This window comes from Thamnophis elegans, chromosome 7, assembly GCF_009769535.1.
Source record: "Thamnophis elegans isolate rThaEle1 chromosome 7, rThaEle1.pri, whole genome shotgun sequence".
NCBI classification, from domain to species: domain Eukaryota; kingdom Metazoa; phylum Chordata; class Lepidosauria; order Squamata; family Colubridae; genus Thamnophis; species Thamnophis elegans.
Genome location: NC_045547.1, coordinates 34,826,013 through 34,835,686, shown reverse-complemented (window position 1 = coordinate 34,835,686; position 9,674 = coordinate 34,826,013). Strand labels below are relative to the sequence as shown.

At 38.1% G+C, this 9,674-nt stretch overlaps 1 protein-coding gene across 1 annotated transcript in view; it reads left to right on the top strand.

The window, feature by feature from the left end:
• Positions 1–408: 408 nt before the first annotated feature.
• Positions 409–9,674, top strand: part of EMP1 (epithelial membrane protein 1) — a 33,697-nt gene continuing 24,431 nt past the window's right edge. Inside the window, exon 1 of the mRNA XM_032220629.1 lies at positions 409–586. The gene's annotated coding sequence lies outside the window, so the exon portion shown is untranslated. The remainder of the gene's footprint in view (positions 587–9,674) is intronic.

Here is a 9,674-nt window from a genome sequence, read left to right as displayed (position 1 = left end):
ATGAATGGTCAACATTCTCCACACTTTGGCCAAGGAGTGTGGTGTTGGAGCATGACTCATGAGACTATCACCACCCTCTGTACCCAGCAGTTGTGTACTGGATCTTGTTGGCATTTTTACAACATTTATAGCTGTTAGTGTTTGTTTATTATTATCATTGGCAACAAGAATTCTTTGTATTCTTAAGCAGACAGAGCTTGAATCTTTGTTCCCTCTTTTACTACTCATCGGACTGGAAGTCTCCCGTTTTTATACAGTCTTCTCTCACTGCTGCTTTTGCTGCACTGAGTCATGAAGAAAGAGATTTTGCAATTGCCGGTTCCCGCCCAACAGCTTCTGGCTCAGATCCAAGAAAACAGGGTGGAGTGGATTATTATTTTTTTCATTCTGTCTGTAAAGAGAGTCTGATTCATTGAAACTTCTCAAACACAGTCAAAGGACACCACCCTACTGAATATCCCAATACAACAGCTGGGAAAACTTATAACCCCACCAGCTGGGGCACTCCCTACAGTGCATCTCTGGTTTTCAAGGCAGTAGGAGGGCAAGCAGAAGAAGCTCTCATCACAGAAGTCCTTTCACTAAGGTAAGTCTGCTTTTCCACAACTCTGACTGCCGATTTCCTCCCTGTCTTTGTGAGATCCCGTTCTCACATTGAGCTAGGAGCAGATTGACTTTCCTCTAATCCACAGGCACGCTTAGGGTTTCCAGTGGATTTTAAAGTTTTGATTGTTCATGCATGTAACTTTAGCAGCTCCACTCCTCCAACAACAGGCATCCCAGACAAAAGAAAAGGCTCTTGCAGAGGCTGTTGTTCCTTGCCAAATTAAAGCCTGCATGTGGAGAAGAGAGCATCTAAGGTGCAAATGTGGCAGAGAGCTCAGGAGTTGCCACGTTCCTTTGTTATGAAACTTTTCAATTTGCAAATTTCTCTTGTGAAGAAAACGCAACATGTAATGAATCTGAACTGGAGGAAGCAGAAACGGCTACAGTGAAGAGTCCAATTAATTTCTTCTGGGAAAGATCCCTTTTCCTTAACACAGGAATAAAGAAGAAAGGGGTTGTGGACCGTAACATGTTTTCCATCGTTACTGTGATTAGTTAACTTGATTTTATTAATAGGTATGCTCTGGCATTGGATTTCCCCCCCACCCCCAAAACCTAGAGCAAAATAATTTACTCTAAGAAAATTCCCAGTGTAAGGACAATGTTAAAGATGACTGTCCATAATTTAAGAAATTAGAGAAGGTCAAAATGGAAATGGGATGAGGAGATGCACCTAGATTTGAGTAGCTTCATTGATTACAAAAGTTTTGGAGAGGTGAACCTATAGACTGATATAATCTTTAACTGCCAGTAATTTCTCTTAATTGCTTTCTCTAGGAATGACCCAGGCCTTAATTGCTTCAGTTTTAGATTATAAACCTAATGTTCTATGCAGGATGCTTTGGAAAATGTTTGTTAACTTCAGCAAGTTAGAAACACTGCTGTCTGTGCACTTTCAAAATCATGTTACAAATAGTCTCAAATCAACTGCACTGGCTCCCAGTTTGTTTCCAGTCTTAAATTAAGGAAGTGCTGGATCTAATCTATAAAGACATAAAATATGACCGAGAAGTAGAATATCTGGACTTTCTCTCAGTTGAAACTTTCTCATAATTGGCACTCATCATCGGAAATCCCACCAGTGGATTACATTTGTAGGCAGTTGAGACTGGGGCTCCCTTAGAATAATACACATGTAGTAACACTCTAGAGCAATTTGGCTTTTCTTCATTATACTTTAGATAGCTTCACATAGGTTGCAATGCATTAGTAATCATGCAATGACCTTATTACATTTTACTAATGTTCATGTCTACTGTTACTTTATTATTGTATTTGTTTTATTTAGTTTTTCATATATTTCATACCCTTAGCTGTACATTGGGCAGAGAAGCAAGTTATAAATATTATCAAATATATATGGTTTCATATATGTGGTTTAAGATTAATTAACGGGCATTATAGATGCATTATTTGAATGTGGATTGTGTCATGTATATATGATGTTTCATAAGGTTGATGCTATTATAGCTGTAAGCAATTTGCTTGCAACTCAGCCTGATGCTTTCCTTGCCTAATATCAGCTTTAAAGAACAGTGTCTAATTAATGCTATTCACTGATCAACATGTAGGCAGTTAAGCAATATGAAACTTCTAATCATTCAATAATAGCCATAGATCAATAATCTCTGATGAAGATTAGATGTTACTTTGCAGAGATGCCTCAATAGATACTGCTTTGCATTTTTGCCCTGAAGACAGCCACATTCCATGGAGGGATTAAAGAAAAAGGCATTTCTAAGGCTGCATTGCATTTTGTTGAAAAGATGTTTTTCCTAATTCAAAAGGCACAAAGGTCCTCTTAATAATAATATGTGTGTGGGTGTATATGAACATGTGGCTTAAAGAAGCTCAGATACTATGTTTGGTGGAAAACAGTTTCCCCTAGGTGTGGCCTGTTTCAGCATGTTTCCAGTGAGGTGATTTTTGTTGTTGTGAATATGTAATAAAGTGGATAAAAACACAACACCTGATTTGGATGAAGAACTTGTTCAACTTCTCTTATGGCAATCATATTAGCCCTATTCTGTGTTCTGCTTCTGGAACCACTCATGTTAAAAAGGATGCCTGGGAGAAGTTGAAATGGAAGAGTTCTAGGATTATGGAGCTCATACTGAAATGTGGTTTGCTTCCAGATAAGATAGTGGTGCAGAATCTTCTTATGAAACTTCTGCAGTAATGACCTAGCATCTCCTACCATTTCACAGCATTAGCAGCAGCTGTTTATTGAAAAGACTGGTGCCATATCAACTGCATTGATATTCAATTTATGAAATTGATAGGCATATTTCCATTTTTTTCAATGGTTCATTCTGCAGACTGAGAGACTTTTCAGACCTGATCCTCATATACATATATGAATATGCACTCATGGGCTATATGGACCATAACGGTCTGTTTTTCAAGTAAATGTGTACAAATTTAGGTTGTCTATATTAATGGGCCATCATGTGAAAATACCTTATTTATTAAAAATGGGGCTGTTATTGGCAGGCAAATGACTGTAGTTTCTGTCCTCCCACTTAATTTCCTGTTCCTTACCATTTTGCTGCCTATATTAAAAAGGAATACCAGATGGACTTACTGGCTAAAGAACTTCTCAACAGTGAGGTTTTTTTTTTTTTTTTTTAAAAGTTGGGTCATGAGTTAAGTACTTTATGTTACAGTGCCCAAGACCACTAGTTTGTGTGCTATTCATGAAAGACACAATGGTCAGTACCTCACATTAATAGAAAGCATGAGATTGAAATAACAGCCATGCCAAAAAGTTTCAGATGACTCAATTTATGTATTTGTGGGAAGAGAATTATATTCTTGCTCAAGGAGAATCATATGGCAGGGAGTGGGACACACACACACACACGTCCTAGAATGCTACTAATTAGATGCAGCACTGCTGGATCAGGCCACGTATTCAGCTCATCCAGTATTCTATTTCCAATAGAGGCAAGAATGGGGTGGGTACAAGCCAGGCCATGGCATAGGCTATCAGCTTTGATTTTCAATGTGTGGTGTAGAGACGTATAAGAACACAGGATCACTTTAACCATCATAGCAAATGGCTACTGATCTGAATGAACAATGTTAGGTGAGGGTGACCTGATATCATTGTGCAATCTTATAAGGGAGCCGGGGTACTGTCCCCAAAGTTACAATTTTGAAGGAAAAAATCCAGGGAAGGTTGCTAGTTCCCATGGACAGAAGTCTGAGTAGGAAAGTCAGATGTGATTCCCAAACATTAGTTTTTCTGCTACCCTTTAAGCTTTTCCATGGCTAATGAAAAAATAATAATGACCACCAATATTTATGGTTAGGGTATGTGGTCCTATGTGGTTGTTAATGTTAGAATGCCTTTACTGTTATTTTAAATGGTTTTTTTTTTTTAGAAAAGCAGGTTCAAAAGATCCTCTGTAAACTGGGAGATAAAATATTCACACACACAGACAGCCAGGGGGTGGGAGGGAGGGAAAGATTCTCAGTGTAGATTGGTAGATAGATATTCTTCCATTTCCCAGGATAGGGCTGAGTGAAAGTGACTGCCTTGACGTTATCCACCTACCTTCTGTGCCTGCAGGAAGACTAGAGCCTGTTCTCCCCACTCCTTGGGTATGGTTAGGTTCCATAACTTTCAATGAAAATGCCTTCATTCTGCAGTGGATTGATTTATCTGTTTGTCTGTCTTTGGTTGACCCCATGAAAGGGAGACGAGTATGAACTGGGGAATAACTACCATTTCAACAAGCTACCACCTGAAACCTATTAATATATTTATATTAATATAATGATAAATATCAAAATATTTAAAACAAACGAAAAAAAACCAATCTTAGCTCACCTTGAGGGCTCCAGGAAGATATACCATAAATCCAAAAGGTGATTAAGTGGACAGCAGTCTGAGTAGGAAATTAAATGCTGTTCAAAAAGGTTACATGCATATGGGAAGGACTTATGCTTTGATTAATATGCTTAGTAAACCAATCAGCTCAAGTCTTCAGCAGGATAGATACCCTAATTCTTTTCAGAATAGAGAATCACACCTCTAGTAAGAGAGAATGTTATGTTACAAAGCTTAGTTAAAGCATTTTATAACTTTGAGGAGTTATATTGTTCTGTATTGATCTATACACAGGAACCATAATGGTGCCAGACTTATACTTCTGAATCTGTATCTTCAGCCTCTGGAACATTGGCAGCTATTTGGGTTCCTTTCTTCAAGAACCAGCTATGTCTTTATTGAATAGAAAGACTGTTAGAAAAAGAACTTTGTCCAGCCTATCTGAAAGCCCAATGGGCTCTCATGCCCTTCTTAAACCCAAGGGGTCCTTGTGGAACCCAAAGGTAACCCAAAGTGCGACTTCAGAGTCCCTCTAAAACTCACTATCAAATTGCAATTCTTTAGGTCAGTGGTCTCCAACCTTGGCAACTTTAAGACTTGTGGACTTCAACTCCCAGAGTTTCTCAGCCAGCAAAGCTGGCTGAGGAACTCTGGGAGTTGAAGTCCACAGGTCTTAAAGTTGCCAAGGTTGGAGACCACTGCTTTAGGTGACTGAAGTAGAAAATGATCACTTCCACAATAAGCAATCATGATCTTTGCATTCAATTCATTTAATGTTGATTGATTTCAATTGAATGAAATCAAATGTCATACTTGCATTGGTTGGGCCACACTTTTTTTTGTGTCTGGCCTTCACCATACCTTTTTAAGGCCTTTGCTTTTCAAAATATAGCACAATGCTGAGTCAAAGAATTAGATTCAAATGTTTGAGATTATTTCTTTGCTTTCTAGCCAGGATTCAAAGAGACGGAGCAGAAATCCTCTTCTGTCATCAGTAACAAAACAAAAAGGCACATGCAAGTTCTCAAAACTATCTTTAAGGAAGGAGCTTTCCTACAAATGTGCAGTTCTCAGGGGTGGGCTGCTGGGTTTTGCAGGGGTTCGGGAGAACCTCTAGCTAAGATTTTGTCCAGTTTGGAGAACCCCCAAATCCCACTCCTGGCTGGCCCCACCCACCCTTCTCTCCCAGGAGTCCCCATGCGGTCCGTTTTGGATGCAGGTAAGTTCAGGCACATACGGAGGCTTGGGGAGGGCAAAAAACGGGCCTACCAGAGTTTTGGGAAGTTTCTGGCCTCCAGAGGGCCTCTGCAGCCCGGGGAAGCCGTTTTTGCCCTCCTAGAGACTCAAGAAAAGCCTCCGCAGCCCAGGGAGGGCAAAAACACCCCCATCTACCATGGCGCAGGAGGCCGACTAGGCCATGACAACCATGGGCATGTCCACCCAGCAACCCTGCAGAGAACTGCTTGCTAAAATTTTTGAACTCCACCCCTGGCAGTTCTATTTGCAGAGAAGAAGGGACTCTGGAGGGTGCTCCCTCAGCTCCTGTATTTGCATAATATAGAAAAATCCATGTTAGTTGAAGAGCATTTTATATTTTCATATTTTGCTTTGTTTTTAGTAGATTGTTCAAAACCTAAAGCAAAAGCAGAAAGAACAGAGATGTTTGATGTAGCGTCTCCTCCTAAACAGGGCCCTAGGTTGAGATCAAGCTGCATCGTGTACAATCTCTGAAGACCCCATGAGTATTCTGAAACTTTCCATCTAATATAACAGAAAGCTTTTCTTCAATCTCAAATGGGATAAATAGTCTTTATTTTAAGTGTTAGGCAGTGAGAACTCTTCTCATAATGCCTCTGGATTCTGGAGAGGTTTTTAAAACGCAAAGAAGGCAGAGCTGAATTTTCAGAAAGAGATTTGGGTAAAAAGTTAAAAAGAATTTTAAAATAAACAATGTAACTTTACAGATTAGGCCACCATAACTAGATAACCATAACTAGATAAAGTAGAAGGCTGCAAAGAGATGAGGAAAATGCCAATACTTTTTCTATAGTTTAGTTATTGTCTTGATGGATTCATGCAGCTCAAATATGGTCGCCATGTAGTTCAGCATTCTACCATTTTGAAAACCACTACACTGCAGCTATACTTTTTAAAATCTGCTGTCAGTTATAGCTCAGGAAGAAAATCCATCAAAACATCACTCCAGTTCTGTTTTGCTTTCAATATTCTTGTACTGGAGGTAAAAATGAAACATTCAAGTGGAGCTAACCCCAACTGTGGTCCTACAGTTTGGGATGAGAAAGAAGAATAATCTCATGGTTTATATTTGGGGGGACTAAAACCAAGGTAATCCACATCCCCAAGACTTACATTGTTCAATGTGAAGTAGAAAACAGCATGATGTGGCCATGTGGTGTCCTAGTTCATGGCTACATTTGTGGATGCTTTGGCTCTTGCATTCTCAGATGACCACTCCTTGTTCTCTTCCATTCCACATCCTTATTGTAATATACTTAAGAATTCTCCAGTGTGTTTACATGAATTATAGGTAGACACACCTTTTGATAAAAGAGAATGGAAAGAAGAAACATTTTTTCCATCTTAGCAACACAGGAGCAGTCTGTTTGAGAAGAGTTACAAAGGAAATGTTGGAGTTCAATGTTCATATGTGTCACAGGTCCATTTTGAGGTGAGAAATCCAACTAGGTGGAGTTACAGTAAGAGTAGAAGCAAAATCAAGACAAGAAAAATAATTTTTTACACAAGGAGCAAAATGTTATCTTTTGTAATAAAAGTTGATACATATTGACACTCATAGTATTTACATAATTTTGAACTCTTCAACACTTCTTTATACATCCAAAGCAACCTCTCCAACTTACACTCACTTCCCTCTTTTCAGTATATATTTAGGGTAAAATAAAGATTTTAAGTTTGTGTTGAAAATGGTTGTGGGTGGTATGATTCTTCTAGATAAATTAGGATACTGTTTTATTATTTTAGACCAGGGTCTAGTAAACTCTTTCCAGTTTTCTGAACTGTCGTTTTTACTCTTTTTACATCGACCTCTACTACCCACCTCTTTCTAGCAAAGTTACAAAATGTATACCTGAAAAATATACTGTGGTGCCTTTCTGCAGGTGATGCTGATTAGACAGGGAAAAGCAGCATTTGGCAACTCTGTTTTAAGCATTTTAATGCCATGTTTGTTATTGCAAAAAGCACTTGAAGGGCTTTCAGCCTTTTGACTATGCCTTTAAAACTGCTTGATATTCAGCAATTAGCAGTAGTTTTCCTGACATGACTAGAAATATTGCCACTTGCTATTTATTGCAGAGCAACTCATTAAATCAAGCATAACTGCAGGCAGCGAAGACTTCAAGGAAACTAAACAGGAGTGTGGATTGGGAAGGGGGAAGAAGTGGTGGGCTAATTGGCAAATAATTCCTCTGCTTATTTCCTCATGCTATATACATATACAATGCCTAAGCCATATTCTTGACTGTATGTAATGTATAAGAGTATATTAATTATCCGTGTATGACTAATAAAGGTGGGATTGGCCCAACCTTGCTGGCTTTCCAGAAGATCTTCAATTTTGCAATCGTTAGTTTGGATTTTGATTGTATATGCCATTTAGAGTCACCTGCTAGTGAGATAGGCAATTACATAAATGCAATCAATAATTCAATAAATATAGTCTGCAGAGCTCATCTAATTGTATTGGATCATTCAAGCTACTAAAAAGTTGGTAGATCTCAGTGGCTGGTTGTATATGGCATTTCTAATAAACCACCCGGTAATTCCTTGCAACCTTTGAAAATTACTTCTGTATTTATGTGTTTTTAACACATTGGTATGCATGAGAAAAAAAGTTTTCAGATGACAAAATATGCATGTTTTACTTCACTTCCAGAGGTAGAATGAGTACTGTACATGTAGATTCTTGTATGAGGATTAAAGCCAAGAATCACATTGCCTGTTCCAGCATGAACTTTATTATAGCTCTAAGAGATTACACACTTTAGAGTTCTAAGTGGAACCAACCTTATTATCCTAACATCCTGGAGAAAATCATAAGAAGAATTTGAAGCAGGACAAAACCATTCCCTCTGAGAAGCACTAAGAGCTCTGGATCTACCCAGTGGTAAATTGCTTTGCTTTATTCACATTATTCAGCACTCATTGCAACAGCCATGCTAGTTAATATAATTGTTGTAATACACGTGTTGGGACTGGAGCTGAGAGAGAGCTGGAGCTTGCCTAGGGCTACCCAGGTGAATTTATGGTTATAGTCAATTGTGAAAACAAGGCTGCTGGATCAAATAAATGTTCTCTCCTCCATTGAAGCAATTTCATCCTTACTTTCTTTCCCATTTCCTCAACGAAAAAATGTTTTGATCATTTTTTATTAAATTGTGGAAGAGTTACCTTGAGAGGCCTCTGAATAGAAATACAGTATATACAATGAAAAAAATAGCTACTTTCCATAGGTAGTTGTTCTATGTTGTTCATTTTTCAATATGCAACAAATGCATATAGATGTCTTTCATTCAGGTCCCACATTTAATATTTCCAGTTTAGGAAAATATATGTTAATGTAGTTGAAAGAAGGGCTAGCAAAAGTGCAATTCTTGTTTATTTTGTTCAAACAAAAACCTACAGAGTTCAGGGGTAAATTTTTGACCTCCTGACCACTGTCAATATTTTTCTAAGCTCTATCATTAATATCCTAAGCTGCTTAAAAACATGCAGTGAGACAGAAGCATTGACCTAATGCATTTTTAAGAGAAATTGTATAATAATTCCACTTGTGTTTTATTTCCTAATTTTTGGGGTAATGTTTGAAAGACCCCCCCCCCTCATATAAGAACACTTATTACATTAATACAACCAGTATCCACTTCCTAGTTTCTTTATTTATATATGCTGTAGTTAGACAACAACAACAATAATAATAATAATCGTACATTTTAAGAAGGTACTTGGTTACCCAGGATGCTGGCAGCAACCCGTATCAACCATCAGTGCCAGTCAATGATATTTGTGATACATTTTTAAATGTTCAGTTGACCAATTTTTATGTTTAATGAATAAAAGAGATAATAATAATCACCATAAAAAATACTGTATGCTCTCAGGCATCAACCCATTTCCAATTACTCCCACATAGGAGAGGACAACTGTAACACCAGACCCAGAAGATCCACTAAAAAAGCCAGATCTTGATTGA